The 24,276-nt window shown below is 34.8% G+C and overlaps 1 pseudogene; it reads left to right on the top strand.

Moving 5' to 3' along the window:
• Positions 1–16,969: 16,969 nt before the first annotated feature.
• On the top strand, positions 16,970–17,063 carry LOC144714074 (small nucleolar RNA R71; annotated as a pseudogene).
• Positions 17,064–24,276: the final 7,213 nt, after the last annotated feature.

Raw genomic sequence — 24,276 nt, 5'->3', positions numbered from 1 at the left:
TTTTTCAAAAAGGACTTCCAACAGCTATATTTATAGCTGTTTGAGACTGGGCCTGATATAAATCCATTAAGGACTTCCATTAAGGACCTAATATATTCCCTAAATGGGCCCCTCACTATTGGGCCCTTAATGGGTCCTTAGTGGGCCGTTAATGGGCCCTTATTGGGCCTTTATTTAAATCCATTTTAGGTTAGTTTTTCCATTAGATCCCTAGGATTAGTCTATTACACGTACATGGCCTCAGGCCCATAAGTTAGTAAAATTAGCCCTAACTGGGCCGTGATGATCTAACACAGGTCATTGCCCTAGGGACTGTGTGCACATGGAAACTTGTATCATCGACAGGATGCTCATTCTGTTGAAACAGATTTAACTGACTTTGAGAGTTGGGTGATGCAGGTACTAACAAAGCATAGTAATGACAGCGAGAAGGCCTTCTTTGCCAAGAGATTGGTCTGGAAGCAGGTTTAGGCATACCAAATGAAGGCCATGCGGCGGGCTGCACAAGCAACCTGAAAGCAAGTACGAAATTCAAAGTGATGTTTTTTATAAAAGTAATAGGGTAAAATATAGTGCATAATAAATTATTTCTAACTCATTGCTCTGCTTTTGGGATGAGTATGGGTTGATCACACAGAGAATTATGGTTTTGAGAAAAAAAAAGGACTTTAGTGAGCAGGGTAATAGAAACACAGAGTGATGAAAAAAAAACCCAGGACTGCAAAGATGAATATAATACAATGATAGAAACATTATGTACTTTGATATAAATTAGTCCAGAGTTACATGCATTTGATATGGATTTATCATGCTATTACCAAGATTATTTGAATATTTGTGTTTTTTGTATAAAAATATCTTTATGCAAGTGGCGGACATTTTTAAGAAGTTGTATTTCACGAAGTTTTATTGCACTGAAAATTTTACAAGAGTCAAACTGGGTTATTCAAGGGGCCAAAGCATTTTGTGAGATGTTTTGAGCTATTTCTTTGTAATGTTGGGTCACATTTGGTAAACTTTATTTTTGGATTGCAGGGAAGTTAGAGTATTTTTGGGTCATGTCAAGGATCCCTACATAGTCCATCAAACTTTCCTTTCAAAGGGTAGCACAAATTTAAGTGAAAGAGGTTGCAAAATTCGAATGTAACTAATGAGAAAGAGGAAGGGGTGGCAAGGAAATAAAATAGGAAAAATTAGATGAGTGTTTTATATCATTCACATTGCAAACAAATTTTCTGGCTTTCTCTTTAGCTCATTATGGATATGCTCCAGTATCAGTTAGCCAATAGGCTCTCCAGGATCCTCGTTTTTCAAGATGTTTAAAATAAATGTTCTGAAGTAGTCATCCTTTTCTCACCCTTTTACTGTTAAGAAACATGTGTGACCCTTAAAAACTATTTGAGGGCGCAATTGATGATCCTCAAGGTTTCACAATCATCTTCATCCATTCCCTTACGTTTCCTTTATTATTGCATCATTTTCTCTCCTTATCTTCTCACTTTTAAAAACGTTCATTCCCTGGAATCAAAAAACATGCCTTAAATACCATCTCTATTTTTTACCCTTGCAATTTTATAGTTACATTCGTCCACTGGCCCTTCCAATTTTTCATCCCATTTCTTCTCCATTCAAATCCTCAATCTTATTTTTTTTTCTTTTTATTGCACTCCATTACGGTTTGTAGTCCATTCATGGCCATATTTCTTCTAGTTCCGTATTTATTATTGTGCACAACCTGATTTACCCCCTTGTTCAGGGGCCCATGGCTGTGGCTCCATGCGGCTGTCGTCAATCGTCTTGGACATCCAGCAAGATAATTTCTACATTATGAAACATTTAAAAAGTACATAAACAATTACTTATACATAAATTATATTTATCCTTTTGAATTTTTTAATCCTTGAAACAATTATATAGAAAATATCTAAAACTATTAATTTTCATTGCTATATTTTTTCCATTAGTTGAAATCTAAACAAGAAGAAGAATTAAAAAATTACGTACTCCTACTTTTGTCCATAAAATAAATTAGGTAAAATGATTTGGAATGTGTTTTCTCATTGTAAAGGTGTTCCTTTTTAAGGCATCATCATGGAAGAATTGGATTTGACTCCCATAACACTGATGTGCTGAAAAAGCAGATCGAACAAGATATGCCATCTTTACATTAAGATATGACATCCCTGTCATCTCCTCCAATGAACTTTCAGAACAGAGAAAATCTAAACGTTCCATAAAATTCCAAACTCAATTTGTTTATATATTAAATTTTTATTAATGTTTTGGGATGTGGGTGAAGCTGAGCAGATACAAAGAAATGGTCACTACGATAATAAATGGAGATGTATACAAAGGGCATGAACATGAATATTGTTATGAAAGAGGGCAAAATATACGGTTTTAGACATTCATAAATGTTGAGGGATGGTTATTTTTTTATGGGTTTGGCGACTTGAGATTAGAAACCAAGTTTTACACTTCCTTGAGAAATTCAAAGAGCAATGAGTAGCGAATAGCATAAGTGGGTTAAAGCACTTTTCGTTGCTATAGAACAAAACTTTGTAGCCTATGGGATAAAATGAAAATTTATACATAAACATTAATACATGAAATTTAAATTTTTTTATTTTAAAATATTTTTATTCGTGCTTTCAAAAAATAATCAAGTCTTTTTCGCATGGATATTTGGATTTTTTGGAGTTTATTGATCTTTTGAAGGATTCGTTTGACATTTTAGGCAGGCAGGTGTTAGTCGCCTAGGTAGGAATTGATCGTTTTTGCATTTAAAGATCTTTTAATTTAAAAATAATAACTAAACCTTTTTTTCTTAAATTACCATTCTACAACACTGTGACATCCATTCAACCGAATGGCAATCAGTCGCATTTTTGATTTGATCAAGCAGTGAATTATGATACCATAGCAACAAATGATTAAACTGCCACTTTCTGTTTTTTGAATCCGCTAGGCATGAGATGGACCAATAGAAAAAAGGGATTAAATTCATACCAAACGGGGATGAGAGATCAAGAAAATAAGCATACTTTTCTCTGATAATCAAAGTTTAAAACTCAATTAAAGGGATGAGCTTGCATCATACCACATCACCAGCAGAAAATATATATAGAAACTGCTGACATGGTCATTATGCAATCACTGCACACGTTTTTTTATCACAAGAATGACAAACATCAGTGTCCCAATAAAAAAGCCAAGATGTTTGTTGATTTTGGTGGCAACACGACGACACTTAACACGGTAATTGTCATGAAATAGCAAAAGGTTAAATGATATTTTTACCTCTTGTCTTATTTTTCATGCATGATATGTGGGACTCTCAAAGTTATCAATTGAGAAAGACAAATGAGAATGCACCAATCATAAAAGGCAGAAGAGCTCAGGATTTTCAACCCCCAACAAAAAAATGACAAATTATGTGCGCTGGTGATGGGCGGCTAGGATTTCTCCTACTCTGGTGCATGATATCTGATGAGCTAGAAGGCAAATTGAAATTGGGTAGCTTTGTCTAAATTATCCGTCAGTCCCCTCTTATATATAAATTGAAGGCATGGATCTTTGTATAAATTTTCCTTGAACTTTCATCCTACATTCATGGGCTGATTCAACGAGAGTGAGTGTCTTGTATCAATCGCGCTTGTTCTTTATGTCCACGGTGTTTGAGAAGAGGGAGCAGATAAGATGTTTGGCATACGTAAAATCCAAAATGTCTTTGGTCGTGACAGAATATAGAAATCAATGGTAAGTTTTCTCGTCTTAGAGTTGTCATTTTTATCATTACTCCTAGCTCCTATCAATCTAATAATCACATCTTACCATAACATCATGCCTTTACACCTTTCCGTCATGTCTTATGTCTATAACATCAGTGTGTCATTGTTATCTTATAGTTATCCCACATATGCAAATCACTGTACCATCACATTTCTACCTATGTATTTATATTGTTATCATCTTTTTGTCTCACCCGTTCCTATCATCATGTTAATACCACTATCGCATTTCTACTATAACCATCTTTGTCTTATTAATAATTACCACGTTCTTTTTTCTCTATCTTGTATATTATATGTGTTTCCACATCTCATTAATCGCTATTTAAAGCATATTTAATCCTTAATTAATATTACATGAGGAGACAATCTGTACTTGTCATTATCCAAGTTTATTTATGTAAGTACAGGTCCATATTTTTATTGATTAAACACAGAAGCACCAAAGACTAATTGAAACCATAAGTTTGACTTTATTAGTATGTAAATTTTAAAAGGATAATGTGATATGAGGGTATATTTATTAAATAAGAATGAATATGCTGATAATTAAATAGATTCTTGAATATATGTTGAAGATTATATATTTAGTTTGTCAGGAATAAAATACAAGAAGACTTTGATTCGCTTGTATCATTATGGATGAGTAAATGTGGGTAAGGATATAAGATGAGAAATTAGTGCAGGGGAGATCAAATGGATGAAGAACTAATAAAGAGTGATATTGGTAAAATTAACACCTACAAATTAACTCAAACATTAGGAAAACACATGGAGGTTTGATATACGGTCTAGACTTTAAATATTTGTTCTAGTGGGTTTTATTTTCTAATATGATGATTTTCTTATTTTTTAAAACATTTTTTCTATCATCATCAGTCCATCATAAGATTATATATCCTAAAAAATTTTCACTCGGATTGCTTGACTGTTATATTAATGAGAATGTCATCTTAATGTATAAGTATTTATATGTGGAGGAATGAATATTCATTGACCAAATGACAAATTCTACCATTCACCTTTATTATTCTCCAATCAAATGAAATTTTGTTGACATCAAATACCAAATTTAATAGAAAATAATTATCTGTGTACTCTAAATGTTTCATGCAAAAACCAAAAGATACCTTTTGTTGACCATAGATTACTCATAAACCCGTTGGTGATATTGTTAAATAAAGTCCTCAACTTTTTGCAAAGGGATGAAATCAACACGAAGGAGTATCCTTCAATCCAGCATGATTGCTGCTATTAATTGGCATTAGTAATAAATGAAAAAATTCTGTGACATATTTCAAATGCAATTGTATTGGTGATCTAAATGAAACTATATTGATAGGTTCAAATTTTCACATTACTTGTCTTCTGAATAAATTAAATGACCTAAATTACACAAATCGTATCTGTCTTCCGAAACATATATGTCTACGGAAAAATTCCAAATTACCTGTAAAATATGGCTTCCAAACTGAGTCTGTGCATTCAAACTCTTAGTTTTTCAGGATCTAAAGCACATAATTCTCTATTTACTAAATTCTTCAATGTCCATCATATTTTCTTATATATATATATATATATATGGTGATGGTCAATTGGCTATGTGCCAAAAAGAATTTGATATCAAAACTTGGTACCAAAATTATTTTTAAAATTTTCTATAAAAGACCTTGCATCTGCCCCCCGTTTTCTTGGGATTGAATTTATTAAACATGAAAAAGGGTAAGTCTTCTTTGAATCAAATTATATTGTTGGTCATTACATTTTTTGAATATGGAACACTAAAAATCATTCACCACTACATCATCATCAGTGTCATATGCTGCTAATGATAACCCAGGTGATGTTATACTTTATTGAAAATTAGAAGGCTATCTCCTATATAATACACTCATATTTCAGCATAAATGCAATGAGGGATACAGATTAGGTAGGGATAAAAAATATAAATATCCACAAGGTCATTCCTTATTTATACATCAAAGAATTTGACCTCCTAGAGCTCCTAGAGTAAAAAAATAATGGCTATATTGAGTACAAAACTTTAGTACCACTTACATACTGAGGGGGCCCAAGGTAATGGTACAACATAAATACTGATATAGGACTTATCCTACAGCCAACGTAAAAATCATTATTCATGTGTCTTACCAGTAGGTAAGCCCTTATTATTTCACTTAAGCTCAAGACTCCCCTGCTCCCTTTTGGAACCTTAGGTTAAATAGAATGGTGTAATAGGATCTCTCTTCATTGCTCCTGCTACCTTTCCTCTTAGACTAATGCTTCTTGTCTCCTGGATTTCCGTAGTCAATCTCTCTCGTCAAGCATGTGATCACTAGGTAATTATATGGATATAGTGTCAGGCTATTCTGTCAAAACTAGGGAGCGCAAGATGTCATCCATCACGATGACAGCACTGTGACGGATGACGTGATCGTGACAAAATTGTTGGTCCGTGATGGTGAAAGTGACAAAATATCTGTGGTGGTGACATGACGGAACGGACATCACGAATGATGTCATTGACGGATTTGTAAAAACATTTAAAAACGTCAAATAAACCCTAACTTTTTTTCCTTAGAAATTTAGTACTTTAGTATTTTAAAATATTGAGAGAGAGAGAGAATGTCTAAAAATATTGAGGCATATAGATTTTGAAAGATAGAACAAATCTGTGAAGGAATAGAATGGTTTAATAGAGAATAAGAGAAAGAGGTTCTCATGGAAGGATGCTGACGAATAGACTGAAAATCATAAATAAAAAGGAGACGTGGATACTCCTTATTTTACACAGTCTACTCCTCTCCATGCCGGCAGAGACCAGGCTTCCCGCCCGAAAGCTTTGTGATTTTTAAAGAAGAAGGGTATGCTGGCAGAGGCTAGGCTTCCTTTGATTGGTATGACTACTTAAAGAAGAAAGGTAGAGAAAGAAAAAGAGAGGTTTGGTTCTTGGGTTTCGCTTGTCGCTGCTTCCCAGTGACGAAGAGGAGAGGAAGAGAGAGAATGAAGCAAATAGTGAGAGGTGGTAGAGAGATAGAGAGAGACAGGAACAGTGGGTGTCACCCAAAGATTGGGTTTTTGGAATTTCGGAGCTTTTGCAGAGGGAGAGGGAGAGGGAGACGTAAAGTTCACGGCATGTATTTCCGTCACCTTTGACGGTGGTGACAGGACAGTGAGGGGAGGATGTGTGTGGTGACACATGATGAGAATGTGACGGAAATTTTAAAAAGGGGAAATACTACGTATCGTCACCAACTCTATGTTTTGTTCAAAAAATAGCAGGAACTTTCTGTTTTGTTCAAAATACAGCACGCGCCAATAAGAAGACGCCAAATGGCGTCTTCATTTTTTTTGGCCAGCGATGGTCAAAATGCTGACGTGGATTCCACCGTGGTAGCCAGGTGGACTCCACGATGGCATCCACGCCAGGTGGACTCCACGTCAGCATTTTGACCTTCGCTGGCCGTTGCCGCCGCTGCCCGTTGCGGGCGGCCGTCGCGGGCGCCTGTCTCTGGCCGCCGCCGCCCGTCACCGCCGCCGCCGCCCCTCGCCGGCCGTTGCCGTCGCCGCCGTCCGTCTCCGGCCGCCTCCGCTGTTGCCGCCGCCCATCTTTTTCTCGCCCTCGCTCACCCTCTTCCTCTGTCCTTCCCGTTTTCTCCTTCTCATCGTCTCTCCCTCTCTCCACTCGTCCACTCTCTCTCTCTCCCTCTCTCCCCCTCTCCTGCTCCTCTCTCCCTCGCTCTCTCTCTCTCTCTCTCTCTCTCTCTCTCTCTCTCTCTCTCTCTCTCTCTCTCTCTCTCTCTCTCCAGCTACTGATGTAGCCCTCTCTCTCGCTCGTTCTCTTCCGCTCTCTCCCTGTCTCTCTCTCCCTCATTCCGGTCTCACCCTCCCTCTCGTTCGCTCTCCCTCCCTCCTATATCGCCATCTCTCCCGCTCTCACTCTCTCCCTCTCGTTTTCTTTCTCCCTATTTCTATCCTACTCTCCCATTCCTCCCTCTCTTCCTCTCTCTGCCACCGGCTCTCCCTATCCATTCTCAAGGCCCTCTCACTCTCGCCCTCTTGCCCTCTCTCTCACCCTCTCTCCTGCTCACCCTCTCCTCCTCTTTCACACTCACTTTCTCTCTTCCTCTCTCTATCCACCTCCCTCCGGCTTTCACCTTTCTCTTCCTCTCGTTCTCTGCTCGCTCGCCCTCACTTTGGCTCTCCTTCTCTCCCTCTCTCATTCTCTATTATTCTCTCTCATATTATCTCATACTCTTCCAGTCTCTCTCTCTCAGTCTCGCCCTCTCACTCTCTCACTCATAATTCAGATTTTCGGGTAATTAGTGATGAGTTAACTTCATTAATTAGTGTCGTTGGTTTATCCGAATTAAAACAACAAAAATTTATAATAACCTTACTAGCGTAGGGAGAGTAAGGGTCGATCCACAGGGAGCAAGGGTTTTTTTCTTAGGAATTTGGGCTTTAGTTATGTATTTTTTAATAATTTTAGAGGTAGGTTTACTACATATGAAGATAAATAACTAATGAAATAAAAATATATAACAAAGAAAAATAAAATATTATTATAATATTATAATAATATTAATAGGCAGAAAATAATTTTTTTGTATTTTTTAGGAGTATTTTAAAGCTAAAACAAAATAGGAAATGAAACAGTTTGGCGCTCTGGACTTGGTCAAAATTTAGCTAAATCCGGATGCCAAATGGGGAAGGTGCCTTGGTGGAGGAGAGAGAAAAAAATTGGACTGTACTAAAATCACTCTAGAATGAGTTCTAGAACGAATTTTAGAGCGTGGTTGGATGCACTGGAACCGTCTGGATATTGGCTAGCTGATCCAAGACTAACTAAACGATAAAAGACGAATAGAAAAATGAAAAGGAGAAATAAGAAGGTAACCTCTTTGTCACACCCGCTAAGGTCCAAGGGACTTCTTCTTCTCCTTTCCACCAGCTTCTTCAGCCCTGGATGCTTCCTGCTCAGCCTGGCACTCACTGAGGTGAATGGATCTATGACTCAATTGCACTTAGGCCACCAAACATTACTTTGGATTGAATCACAAGATGAATTTTACAATAGGGTGAAGGGGTTTATATAGGGAGAGAGAGCAAAGGAGAGCCATTGGATTTTTAATACAATGGATGGCCAGATCTTCTTTTCAGGGTCATGATCCACGTCCATTATGGTCCTCCAATCAGCATTGAGACCTTTGAAATACCCCCTGGACGTTCAAGGCTTCTTTCCTTAATTAGCATTAAAGGTGCTATCTTTAAGTCTCCACCCTTGGATGTTTTGTGGATTGAATGGCTGGATCTTCTTCTCTGGCTTGGATCCACGTCCAAGGTTGTCCTCCAATCATCATTTAAGCCCCTGAAATATTCATAAATAATCATGACTGGACCTTCCCCTTGCCCTCCTTTCTTTGGCCCAACATGTCTCTCATAGTGGGCTTAGTGGAGCTTCCTTAGTGGGCCTTTAGACTAGAGCCAATTGTCTTGCTTTGGGCCTTCTTTCTTGGCCCAGGGTTGTGGCTGAGCCTGCTCCTCTGGTCCAAATAGCTTCCTCTTCATTTAAATATCCCCTTTATTCATGAAAGTTTCACCTAATTCTTGCATCTTCCACATAAACTAAGAAGAGAGTAAGATTCATTCCACAACTCATTGAGTTAAGTGGGGTTAGTCCCACAAATGATAATAATTAACTCCAAATTAGAAAAAGGTGATTTTGTTTCATGATGTTTCACAACTTAACATAAATGTTGATAATATATCCAGATAAAGATAAAGAAGTACATAAATTAGCTGAAATTGCACATATATATTACTATCATTTTGGATTTATCACTCACCATCCTTCTCTCTCCCTCTGGTATTCTACTCTCTCTCCCCCTTTCTCCTGCTCACCCTCTCCTCATCTCTCACCCTCACTTTCTCTCTTCCTCTCTCTATCCACCTCCCTCCGGCTTTCACCTCTCTCTTCCTCTCGTTCTCTGCTCGCTCGCCCTCACTTTGGCTCTCCTTCTCTCCCTCTCTCATTCTCTCTCATTCTCTCTCATATTCTCTCATACTCTCTCCCTCTAGCCTGCTCCCTCTCCCTCGCGCTCTCTTTCCCTACTGAACTCTCTCCTTCTCGCCTGCTCTCTCACTCTCTCTCCCTCTCACTTCCCGTCTCCGGCTCTCCCTGTCACCCCCTCTCTCTCTGTTGCTCTCTCCCGCTTCTACTCTCCCAATCTGATATTCTCTCATATTCAAATCATGATGTCTCAAAATTATCTTAGTTTCAGAGACTCTCATTTTCAAATCACTATTTCTGAAAATTCTCTTAATTTGAGATTCTCTCACTTTCAAATCATTATGCCTGAAAATTATCTCTGTTTGAGAGTCTCTCATTTTCAATTCATTATTTTTTACATTTCTCTCAATTTGATTTTCACTCACTTCCAAATTATGATACCAGAAAATCATCTCATTTGTAGAGTCTCTCATCTTCAAATCTTTATTTCTGAAAATTCTGTCAATTTGATATTCTCTCAGTTTCAAATCATGATGTCTGAAAATCATCTCAGTTTTAGACTCTATCATTTTCGAATCATTATTTCTTAAATTTCTTTCAATTTGATATTCCCTCACTTTCAAATCATGATGTCTGAAAATTATCTCATTTTAAAAGTCTCTCACTTTCGAATCATTATTTCCTGAAATTCTCTCAATTTGATATGAACTCACTTTCAAATCATTATGTGTCAAAATTATCTCAGTTTCAGAGTCGCTCCTTTAAATTCATTATTTCTGAAAATTCTCTCAATTTGATATTCACTCACTTTCAAATCATGGTGTCTGAAAATTATCTCAGTTTCAGAGTCTCTCATTTTCAATTCAATTTTTCTGAAACTTCTCTCAATTGGATATTCTCTCACTTTCAAATCATGATGTGCCAAAGTTATCTCAGTTTCAAAGTCTCTTATTTTTAAATCATTGTTTTGAAATTTCTCTAAATTTTATATGCTCTTACTTTCAAATCCTAATGTCTGAAAATTATCTCAGTTTAAGACTCTCATTTTCAAATCACTATTTCTAGAAATTCTCTCGATTTGATATTCTCTCACTTTCAAATCGTAATATCTGAAAAGTATCTCATTTTAAGAGTCTCTCATTTTGAATTCATTTCAAAATCTCTCAATATTATAATCTCTTACTTTCAAATCATAATGTCTCAAAATAATCTTATCTTAAGTGTCTCTAATTTCTAAATCATTATTTCTTAAAATTATCTCAATCTAATATTCTCTCACTTTCAAATCATGATGTCTCAAAATTATCTTAGTTTCAGAGACTCTCATTTTCAAATCATTATTTCTGAAAATTCTCTTAATTTGAGATTCTCACTTTCAAATCATTATGTCTGAAAATTATCTCAGTTTCAGAGTCTCTCATTTTCAACTCATTATTTTTCAAATTTCTCTCAATTTGATTTTAACTCACTTTCAAATCATGATGTGTCAAAATTATCTCAGTTTTAGAGTCTCTTCTTTAAATTCATTATTTCTGAAAATTCTCTCAATTTAATATTGTTTCACTTTCAAATCATGGTGTCTGAAAATTATCTCAGTTTCAGAGTCTCTCATCATCAATTCATTATTTCTGAAAGTTCTCTCAATTTGATATTCTCTCACTTTCAAATCATGATGTCTGAAATATATCTCAGTTTCAATGTCCCTTATTTTTAAATCATTGTTTCTGAAATTTCTCTAAATTTGATATGCTCTTACTTTCAAATCATAATGTCTGAAAATTATCTCTGTTTAAAAGTTTCTCATTTTCGAATCATTATTTATTAAAATTCTCTCAATGTGATATTCTCTCACTTTCAAATCATGATGTCTAAAAATTCTCTGTGTTTCAGAGCTCATATTTTCAAATTATTATTTCTTAAAATTCTCACAATTTAATATTCTGTCACTTTAAAATCATGATGTCTGAAAATTATCTGAGTTATAGAGTCTCTTCTTTTTAAATCATTTTTTTCTGAAATTTCTCTCAATTTGATATGCTCTTACTTTCAAATCATAATATCTGAAAGTTATCTCCGTTTAAGAGTCTCTTATTTTCAATTCATTATATCTGGAAATTCTCTCAATTTGATATTTACTCATTGTCAAATCAGGGTGTCTGAAAATTATCTCAGTTTCAGAGTCTCTCATTTTTAAATCATTTTTTTCTGAAAAGTCTTTTCATTTGATATTATCTTACTTTCAAATCCTGAAGTCTGAAAATTCTCTCAATTTCAAAGTCTCTTATTTTCACTTCGTTATTTCTGAAATTTTGCTCAATTTGATATTCTCTCACTTTCAAATCATGATACCTGAAAATTATTTCATTTTAAGTGTCACTCATTTTCAAATAGTTGTTTCTGAAATTTCTGTCAATTTGATATTCACTCAGTTTCAAACCACGATATCAGAAAATTATCTCAGTTTCAGAGTTTCATATTTTCAAATCATTATTTCTAAAAGTTCTCTCAATTTGATATTCACTCGCTTTCAAATCATGATATCGAAAAATTCTCTCAGTTTCAAAGTCTCTCATTTTTAAATCATTATTTCTAAAATTTCTCTCAATTTGAGATTCTCTCACTTTAAAGTCATGATGTTTGAAAATTCTCTCATTTTCAGAGTTTTAATCTTGAATTGTAAAGCCATACCTTTTGATCTTTGACAAAGGTCCTTCTTCTGATGTTTTTGTCGTGGAAGGCCTTCATCTTGGCTTTGTATATCTTGGAGTTTTCATAAGCCTCATTTCTAATTTCTTCAAGTTCTTGGAGCTAGAGCAACCTGCATTTTCCTGCTTCATCTAAAGAAAGATTTAGCTTTTTAATTGCCCATGAAGCTTTATGTTCCAACTCCAATGGTAGATGACATGGTTTTCCAAATATCAACCTGAAGGGGGACATTCCTAAGGGTGTTTTATAGGCTGTTCTATAGGCCCATAATGCTTCATTTAGTTTGTATGGCCAATCTTTCCCATTGGGCTTCACAATTTTTTGAAGGATTTTCTTAATTTCTCTGTTACATAATTCAACCTGCCCATTAGCTTGCGGGTGATATGGGGTAGTTACTCTATGTTGTACACCATATTTTTTCAAAAGCTGTCTAAAATTAAATTTTACAAAATGTGACCCCCCATCACTAATTATAGCCCTAGGACATCCATATCTGTAAAAGATGTAAGTCTCCACAAAATCAGTGACAACTTTACTGGTATTGGTCCTAATGGCTATGGCTTCTACCCACTTTGAGACATAGTCTACAGCCATTAAAATATACTCATATCCATTCGAATTAGGAAATGGTCCCATGAAATCAATGCCCCATAAATCGAAGATTTCTACTTCTAAAATGGGTTTTAGAGGCATATGATTTTTTCTATCAATATTTATAGATGCTTGACATGCTAAACATTTTAAATAAAAATCATGTGCATCTTTAAATAAAGTTGGCCAATAAAACCCACTTTCCATTACCTTATGGGCTGTTACCTTAGCTGAATAGTGACCTCCTCCTGGGTTGGAATGGCAGAATTTAAGGATGTTGTTTTGTTCTTCTTCGGGTACGCATCTTCTAAGAATTTGATCAGCTCCTTGATGGAATAGCTCTGGTTCTTCCCAAAAATAATCTCGCATGTCCTTGAAGAACTTCTTTCTCTCATTGTAGCTCCATCCTGAAGGGACTCTTCCTGTCACCAAAAAATTCACAATGTTTGCAAACCATGGAACATTTCCTGTTTGGATAGCCAGAATTTGCTCATCCGGAAAAGCTTCATGGATAAGTGAGGAGTCATTTACTTTGATCCTAGAAAGATAATCAACAACATAATTTTCACAGCCCTTTTTATCTTGAATTTCTATGTCAAATTCCTGTAATAATAAAATCCATCTGATAAGCCTAGGTTTAGCTTCCTTTTTAGATAAAAGATATTTTAATGTCGCATGATCAGTGTAGACTATTATTTAACTACAAAGCAAATAAGGTCGAAATTTTTCTAAAGCAAAAATTACAGCTAGCAGTTCTTTTTCTGTGGTAGAGTAATTGAGTTGTGCATCAATTAAAGTTCTGCTAGCATAATATATGGCCACAGGTTTCTTCTCTTTCCTCTGTCCTAAGACTGCCCCTACAGCAAAATCCGAGGCATCACACATGATTTCAAATGGCAAGCTCCAAGCTGGAGCTTGCAAAATAGGTGCATGTGTGAGAGCCTTCTTCAGCTCTTCAAAAGCAGAAATAGCACTTTTATCCAAAGTGATTTCATTAGTTTTACTAGAAAGTAAATTAGTAAGAGGTTTGGAAATTTTAGCAAAGTTTTGAATGAACCTCCTATAGAAACATGCATGGCCAAGGAACCCTCTAAGGACTTTTAGATTTGTGGGGAGTGGAAGGCCCTGGATGACTTCTATTTTGGCCTTGTCCACTTCCAGTCCACGATTGCTGACCTTGTGCCCCAATACCACTCCCTCCTGTACCATAAAATGAGATTTTTTCCAACTTAGCACAAGGTTACTTTCAATGCATCTTTGAAGAACTTTAGTAAGATTTAGAAGGAAATTTTCAAAAGAATCTCCAAATACAGAAAAATCATCCATAAAAATTTCTAAACAATCACCTACTAAATCAGAGAATAAAGAGTTCATGCATCTTTGGAAGGTGGCTGGAGCATTACATAGGCCAAAAGGCATGCGCCTGAAGGCATATGTACCTACAGGGCTAGTAAAAGTTGTTTTCTCTTGATCATCAGGATGAATGTTAACTTGATTATATCCTGAATAACCATCAAGAAAACAAAAGAAATTCTGTCCTGATAGTTTTTCTAAAATTTGATCAATGAAAGGAAGGGGATAATGGTCTTTCTTTGTAGCCTTATTTAATTTTCTATAGTCAATACATACCCTCCATCCAGTTATCAGCCTCTTTTGGATTTCTTCTCCCTTTTCATTGATCTCTACTGTTACTCCAGATTTCTTTGGCACCATGTGAACAGGGCTGACCCATTCACTATCAGAAATGGCATAAATAATACCTGCATCTAGCCATTTTAATATTTCATTCTCTAATACTTCCCTCATATGTGGGTTCAGCCTACGTTGGTGCTCCCTAGAAGGTTTAGAATCTTCTTCTAAAAATATTCTGTGTTCACAAATTGATGAAGGGATTCCTCTAATATCTTCAAATGTCCATCCTAATGCTCCTTTATGCTCTCTCAATACCTTAAGCAAATCATTTTCTTGTGAAGGAGTAAGGGACGAGGAAATAATCACAGGTAAGGAATTTCTAGAATCTAAAAATGCATATTTTAAAGATGATGGGAGAGGTTTAAGCTCTAAGTTCAAATCTAGGGAGAGTGTAGGAGGCTCAGGTTCTACTCTTTCCTCGTTGGCATCATCTACTCTCAATAAAAACCCTCGAATAGCATCGACATCATCCTCCTCTTCATCACAAAATTTTAACTCTTCGTTACTCCCTTTAGGACATTTCATCATCTTGGATATGTCTAATTTAACTGTTTCCTCTCCAACCTTAAATTCAACAGTCCCTTTTTCCCAATCCATGATTGTTCTAGCTGTCACCAAGAAGGGTCTTCCTAGAATGATAGGCGCTACACTTAGATCTCCCTTTACCTTTACCTCAGTTACAATAAAATCGACGGGGATCTCACAATTTTCAACGTTTATCATCACATCATATAACCTAACCTCTGGTTGTCTAATTGTTCCATCAGCTAGCAATAGATCCATGCAGATTTCCTCTAATTCCCCAAAACTGTATTCCTCATATAAAACTTTTGGAATAATACTAATACTAGCTCCTGTATCTAATAATACTCTAGTAAAAATCTTTCCTCCAATTTCACATGTAATAAAAGGAGCTCCTGGATCTTTCTTTTTAATGGGAACAGAGTTTAAGATACTAGAGGCAAATTCAGAAAGCTTAACTACCTCCTTGGTTTTCCTCGATGTGCATGAATCCTTTAAATATTTCTTTAAAGAAGGTGCACATTTAATCATATCCTCTACGGCTATTGACATAGTGGCTTTCTTGAAATTCTCTAGGAGTCTATACTCATAATCAGGAGAAGACTTAAGGGGTTTTGAGGCCGAAGGATAAGGAATGGGAGGGGTGTAGGTTGAAGGTAGGGGTTCCACCCTAGGTGATGGAGCCTCTCCTTCTCTTAGGTTATTTTCCGCCAATTTTGTTTTTTCCTTGCCTCGGTGAGGATCTTGAAGTTCCTTGCCATTTCTCAATTTTGAAATGGCTTGAATTTCTTCAAGATCTTCCTCATTGTCATGATATAGGGTTTCCTCTTGTAAATGACATAAATTTTTGGGATTAATGGAAGGTTGAGTTGGAAATCGACCTGAGTGGGAGTTGGATTCAACTCCCTTACCTCCATGGTCAGCTGTTCTTTGCTTCAAGCTCTCCAATAGCTGTCTGGTCTGCTCTTGCGCATCCATCATCATTTTTGTCTGTGTTTCCATCATGGCTTACATGCGCATCTCCATTTCTTCCCGTAGCCTTCCATTCTGCTGCTCTATCATGTGAGAGATTACAGGTGTTAGAGTGGACAAATCTTGTACCTGGTTTTGTGGAGCTGCTTGATAAGACTGCTGTGGTGGGGTCTGGAATTGGACTCGTTGCTGGAAAGGGGCCGTGGTTCCTTGGGAGTAGATTCCTTGGTTGTTGTAGATGGTCCTCTTTGGTCCTCCCCAAGGCTGTTGGTTGTGGTTCAACAAATGGACCTCCTCCTCTCCAAGTTGGCATGCTCCATCCTCATGATCTCTGCTTGCACATATAGAACAAATCTGTGCTTTCACAAGGGGTGAGTTAGGGAGAAAAGCATTCTTTAGAGTGGAAGTCAATTCTTCAAGTTTCTTGTTGGTTTCTCTTATCCCTGCATGAAGATCAGCTTCCTTTGAAGTTACTTGCAGCACTCCTCGTTTTGGGTTGGCATTTCTTCCATTTTGACTTGCTCCTATTTCCTGTAGGTCAGTTTCAGCCACCCTTTCCAAAAGATCAAAGACTTCATCCTCATAAGCCATATAGAACGAGCCACCAGCTATTTGATTCACTTTACTTTTAAAAATATCAGGAAGTGATTCATAAAAAATTTCAGCTAGCTGACATTTTTCTATTCCATGGTGAGGGCATTTTTGGATTAATTCATTGAACCTTTCCCATGATTCACTAAATGCTTCATGATCATGGGGATAAAATTTCTGAATTTCTTTTCTATAAAAATTAGTTTTGGAAAGGGGATAAAATTTATGTAGAAATTTATTCTGAATTTCTTCCCATGAGTTAAATGTTATGCCTAAATTTCTATACCATGCGAAAGCCTTATCTTTCAAAGTAAGCGGAAAATATTTCATTTTTAAAGCTTCAGTAGTTAAACCAGGAATATTTTGAGAGGAACATCGAATATGAAAATCATCAAGAAATTCTAAGGGGTTTTGAGAAGAATGACCAGTAAATTCAGGGAGAGAGTTCAGTAGGGCATTGTCATACCTAAACATAACCCCCTCACCTACATTGATGTTGATGCCGGTTTGCCGTAGACTTCCTAATGGAGTAGATCTATCCAGCATCGTCCTTCTCCTCCCTTGTGGTGGCTGACCATCTTCTGCCATATCGACTTCTTCTTTATCTTGAGCTGTAAGTGTTGCTGGAAGAGCAGGATATTGAGTGTCTAGATCTTCCTCAACACTAGTCCCAGCCTTAGACCTTGTTAAGACCATCAATCTCCAAAAAAGTAGTTAGAAGTACCGTTTGTTGAGGGTTAGCTGCCCTCAACTTTGGCAAAAGAGGAAAAAATACAAATTCACTAAAAACAATCACCGTGCTCCCCGGCAACGGCGCCAGTTGATAATTCAGATTTTGGGGTAATTAGTGATCAGTTAACTTCATTATTTAGTGTCGTTGGTTTATCCGAATTAAAACAACAAAAATTTATAATAACCTTACTAGCGTAGGGAGAGTAAGGGTCGATCCACAGGGAGCAAGGGTTTTTTTCTTAGGAATTTGGGCTTTAGTTATGTATTTTTTAATAATTTTAGAGGTAGGTTTACTACATATGAAGATAAATAACTAATGAAATAAAAATATATAACAAAGAAAAATAAAATATTATTATAATATTATAATAATATTAATAGGCAGAAAATAATTTTTTTGTATTTTTTAGGAGTATTTTAAAGCTAAAACAAAATAGGAAATGAAACAGTTTGGCGCTCTGGACTTGGTCAAAATTTAGCTAAATCCGGATGCCAAATGGGGAAGGTGCCTTGGTGGAGGAGAGAGAAAAAAATTGGACTGTACTAAAATCACTCTAGAATGAGTTCTAGAACGAATTTTAGAGCGTGGTTGGATGCACTGGAACCGTCTGGATATTGGCTAGCTGATCCAAGACTAACTAAACGATAAAAGACGAATAGAAAAAAATGAAAAAGGAGAAATAAGAAGGTAACCTCTTTGTCACACCCGCTAAGGTCCAAGGGACTTCTTCTTCTCCTTTCCACCAGCTTCTTCAGCCCTGGATGCTTCCTGCTCAGCCTGGCACTCACTGAGGTGAATGGATCTATGACTCAATTGCACTTAGGCCACCAAACATTACTTTGGATTGAATCACAAGATGAATTTTACAATAGGGTGAAGGGGTTTATATAGGGAGAGAGAGCAAAGGAGAGCCATTGGATTTTTAATACAATGGATGGCCAGATCTTCTTTTCAGGGTCATGATCCACGTCCATTATGGTCCTCCAATCAGCATTGAGACCTTTGAAATACCCCCTGGACGTTCAAGGCTTCTTTCCTTAATTAGCATTAAAGGTGCTATCTTTAAGTCTCCACCCTTGGATGTTTTGTGGATTGAATGGCTGGATCTTCTTCTCTGGCTTGGATCCACGTCCAAGGTTGTCCTCCAATCATCATTTAAGCCCCTGAAATATTCATAAATAATCATGACTGGACCTTCCCCTTGCCCTCCTTTCTTTGGCCCAACATGTCTCTCATAGTGGGCTTAGTGGAGCTTCCTTAGTGGGCCTTTAGACTAGAGCCAATTGTCTTGCTTTGGGCCTTCTTTCTTGGCCCAGGGTTGTGGCTGAGCCTGCTCCTCTGGTCCAAATAGCTTCCTCTTCATTTAAATATCCCCTTTATTCATGAAAGTTTCACCTAATTCTTGCATCTTCCACATAAACTAAGAAGAGAGTAAGATTCATTCCACAACTCATTGAGTTAAGTGGGGTTAGTCCCACAAATGATAATAATTAACTCCAAATTAGAAAAAGGTGATTTTGTTTCATGATGTTTCACAACTTAACATAAATGTTGATAATATATCCAGATAAAGATAAAGAAGTACATAAATTAGCTGAAATTGCACATATATATTACTATCATTTTGGATTTATCACTCACCATCCTTCTCTCTCCCTCTGGTATTCTACTCTCTCTCCCCCTTTCTCCTGCTCACCCTCTCCTCATCTCTCACCCTCACTTTCTCTCTTCCTCTCTCTATCCACCTCCCTCCGGCTTTCACCTCTCTCTTCCTCTCGTTCTCTGCTCGCTCGCCCTCACTTTGGCTCTCCTTCTCTCCCTCTCTCATTCTCTCTCATTCTCTCTCATTCTCTCTCATATTCTCTCATACTCTCTCCCTCTAGCCTGCTCCCTCTCCCTCGCGCTCTCTTTCCCTACTGAACTCTCTCCTTCTCGCCTGCTCTCTCACTCTCTCTCCCTCTCACTTCCCGTCTCCGGCTCTCCCTGTCACCCCCTCTCTCTCTGTTGCTCTCTCCCGCTTCTACTCTCCCAATCTGATATTCTCTCATATTCAAATCATGATGTCTCAAAATTATCTTAGTTTCAGAGACTCTCATTTTCAAATCACTATTTCTGAAAATTCTCTTAATTTGAGATTCTCTCACTTTCAAATCATTATGCCTGAAAATTATCTCTGTTTGAGAGTCTCTCATTTTCAATTCATTATTTTTTACATTTCTCTCAATTTGATTTTCACTCACTTCCAAATTATGATACCAGAAAATCATCTCATTTGTAGAGTCTCTCATCTTCAAATCTTTATTTCTGAAAATTCTGTCAATTTGATATTCTCTCAGTTTCAAATCATGATGTCTGAAAATCATCTCAGTTTTAGACTCTATCATTTTCGAATCATTATTTCTTAAATTTCTTTCAATTTGATATTCCCTCACTTTCAAATCATGATGTCTGAAAATTATCTCATTTTAAAAGTCTCTCACTTTCGAATCATTATTTCCTGAAATTCTCTCAATTTGATATGAACTCACTTTCAAATCATTATGTGTCAAAATTATCTCAGTTTCAGAGTCGCTCCTTTAAATTCATTATTTCTGAAAATTCTCTCAATTTGATATTCACTCACTTTCAAATCATGGTGTCTGAAAATTATCTCAGTTTCAGAGTCTCTCATTTTCAATTCAATTTTTCTGAAACTTCTCTCAATTGGATATTCTCTCACTTTCAAATCATGATGTGCCAAAGTTATCTCAGTTTCAAAGTCTCTTATTTTTAAATCATTGTTTTGAAATTTCGCTAAATTTTATATGCTCTTACTTTCAAATCCTAATGTCTGAAAATTATCTCAGTTTAAGACTCTCATTTTCAAATCACTATTTCTAGAAATTCTCTCGATTTGATATTCTCTCACTTTCAAATCGTAATATCTGAAAAGTATCTCATTTTAAGAGTCTCTCATTTTGAATTCATTTCAAAATCTCTCAATATTATAATCTCTTACTTTCAAATCATAATGTCTCAAAATAATCTTATCTTAAGTGTCTCTAATTTCTAAATCATTATTTCTTAAAATTATCTCAATCTAATATTCTCTCACTTTCAAATCATGATGTCTCAAAATTATCTTAGTTTCAGAGACTCTCATTTTCAAATCATTATTTCTGAAAATTCTCTTAATTTGAGATTCTCACTTTCAAATCATTATGTCTGAAAATTATCTCAGTTTCAGAGTCTCTCATTTTCAACTCATTATTTTTCAAATTTCTCTCAATTTGATTTTAACTCACTTTCAAATCATGATGTGTCAAAATTATCTCAGTTTTAGAGTCTCTTCTTTAAATTCATTATTTCTGAAAATTCTCTCAATTTAATATTGTTTCACTTTCAAATCATGGTGTCTGAAAATTATCTCAGTTTCAGAGTCTCTCATCATCAATTCATTATTTCTGAAAGTTCTCTCAATTTGATATTCTCTCACTTTCAAATCATGATGTCTGAAATATATCTCAGTTTCAATGTCCCTTATTTTTAAATCATTGTTTCTGAAATTTCTCTAAATTTGATATGCTCTTACTTTCAAATCATAATGTCTGAAAATTATCTCTGTTTAAAAGTTTCTCATTTTCGAATCATTATTTATTAAAATTCTCTCAATGTGATATTCTCTCACTTTCAAATCATGATGTCTAAAAATTCTCTGTGTTTCAGAGCTCATATTTTCAAATTATTATTTCTTAAAATTCTCACAATTTAATATTCTGTCACTTTAAAATCATGATGTCTGAAAATTATCTGAGTTATAGAGTCTCTTCTTTTTAAATCATTTTTTTCTGAAATTTCTCTCAATTTGATATGCTCTTACTTTCAAATCATAATATCTGAAAGTTATCTCCGTTTAAGAGTCTCTTATTTTCAATTCATTATATCTGGAAATTCTCTCAATTTGATATTTACTCATTGTCAAATCAGGGTGTCTGAAAATTATCTCAGTTTCAGAGTCTCTTAATTTTGAATTATTATTTCTGAAAATTCTCTCAATTTGATATTCTCTCACTTTCAAAGCATGATGTCTGAAAATTATCTCATCTTCACAGTCTCTCATTTTCGAATCATTATTTCTGAAAATTCATCCACTTTCAAATCATTTTGTCTGAAAATTATCTTAGTTTCAGAGTCTCTCATTTTCAAATCATTATTTCTCTAATTTTTCTCAATTTGGTATGCTCTCACTTTTAAATCATGATGTCTAAAAATGATGTCAGTTTACAGTCTCTCATTTCAAATTTAATATTTCTGAAATTTCGTTTAATTTGATATTCTCTCACTTGTAAATCATGATATCTGAAAATTATGTCATTTTAAGAGTCTATCAATTTCGGATCATTATTTCTTAAAATTCTCTAAATTTGATATTGTCTCACTTTCAAATCATGATGTGTCAAAATTATCTCAGTTTCAGAGTCTCTCATTTTCAAATCATTATTTCTAAAAAGTATCTAAATTTGATATTCTCTCATGTTCAAAAAATCATGTGTGAAAATTCTCTCAGCTTCAAAGTCGCTCATTTTCAAATAATTATTTCTGAAATTTTTCTCAATTTAATATTTTCTCACTTTCAAATCATGATGTATGAAAATTATCTCATTTTAAGAGTCTCTCATTTTGAAATCATTATTTCTGAAAGATCTCTTAATGTGATATTATGTCACTTTCAAATCATGGTGTCTGAAAATTATCTCAGTTTCAGAGTTTCAAATTTTCCATTCATTATTTCTGAATATTCTCTCAATTGGATATTCTATCACTTTCAAATCATGATGTCTGAAAGTTATCTCAGTTTCAGGGTGTTTCATTTTTAAATCATTATTTCTGAATATTATCTTAATTTTGATATTCTTTCACTTTCAAATCATGATTATTGAAAGTTATCTCATTTTAAGAGTCTCTCATTTATAAATCATTATTTTTAAAATTTCTCTCAATTGGATATTCTCTCACTTTCAAATCACGATGCTTGAAAATATCTTAGTTTCAGAGTCTCTTATTTTCAAATCATTTTTTATGAAATTTCTCTTAATTTGATATTGTCTCACTTTAAAGACATGATGTTTGAAAGTTATCTCAGTTTCAGAGTCTCTCATATTCAAATCATCATTTCTGAAAATTCTTTCAATTTTTTATTCTCTCACTTTCAAATCATGAAGTCTGAAAATTATTTCAGTTTCAGAGTCTCTCATTTTCAATTCATTCTTTCTGAAATTTCTCTAAATTAGAGATTCTCTCACTTTCAAATCACGATGTCTGAAAATTATCTCATTTTAATAGTCTCTTAATTTAAAATTATTATTTCTGAAAATTCTCTCAATTTGGTATTCTCTCAGTTTCAAAGCATGAAGTCTGAAAATTATCTCAGTTTCAGAGTCTCTTAATTTTAAACGATTATTTCTGAAAATTCATTAACTTTCAAATCATGATGTCTGAAAATTATCTTAGTTTCAGAGTCTCCCATTTTCAAATCATTATTTCTGAAATTTCTTTCGATTTGATATGCTCTCACTTTCAAATCATGATGTCTAAATTTTTTGCAGTTTTAAAGTCTCTCATTTTGAATTCACTATTTATAAAAATTCTCTCAATTTAATATTCTCTCAATTTAAATCATGATATCTGAAAATTATCTTATTTTAAGAGCCTCTCAATTTCGAATCATTCTTTCTTAAAATTCTCTCAATTGGATGTTCTCTCACTTTCAAATCATGATAAGTGAAAATTATCTCATTTTTAATGTCTCTCATTTTCAAATCATTATTTCTGAGATTTCTTTCAATATTATATTCTCTCACTTTCAAAGCATGATGTCTGAAAATCATCTCTTTTTTTGAGTCTCTCATTTTCATATAATTATTTCTGAAAACTCTCTCAATTAGATATTCTCTCACTTTCAAATCATGATGTCTGAAAATTATCTTAGTTATAGAGTTTCTCATTTTTAATTCATTATTTCAAAAGTTTCTCACAATTTGATATTCTCTCACTTTCAAATCATGATGTCTGAAAGTTATCTCATTTTAAGAGTTTCTTAATTTTAAATTATTATTTCTGAAAATTCTTTCAATTTGATATTCTCTCGCTTTTAAATCATGATGTCTCAAAATTATCTCAGTTTCAGACTCTCATTTTTATAGCATTATTTTTGAAAATTCTCTCATTTTAAGAGTCTCTCAATTTCGAATCTTTATTTCTTAAATATCTCAATTTGATATTCTCTCACTTTCAAATCATGATGCGTAAAAATTATCTCAGTTTTAGAGTCTCTCATTTTCAATTCATTGTTTCTTAAAATTCTCTTAATATTATATTCTCTTACTTATAAATCATGATGTCTGAAAAGCTTCTCATTTTAAGAGTCTCTCATTTTAAAATCATTATTTTTTAAAATTCTCTCAATATGAGATTCTCTCACTCTCAAATCATGATGTCTGAAAATTATCTCAGTTTCGGAGTCTCTCATTTTCAAGTCATTATCTCTGAAAATTCTCTTAAGTTTATAGTCTCTCACTTAAAAATCATAATGTCTGAAAATTATCTGAGTTTCAGAGTCTCTCAAATATGAATCATTATTTCTGAAACTTCTTTCAATGTCATATTCTCTCACTTTTAAATCATGA

Source organism: Wolffia australiana, chromosome 16 (assembly GCF_029677425.1).
Source record: "Wolffia australiana isolate 7733 chromosome 16, ASM2967742v1".
Taxonomy (NCBI): Eukaryota; Viridiplantae; Streptophyta; class Magnoliopsida; order Alismatales; family Araceae; genus Wolffia; species Wolffia australiana.
This window is presented reverse-complemented; position numbering and strand designations above follow the sequence as displayed.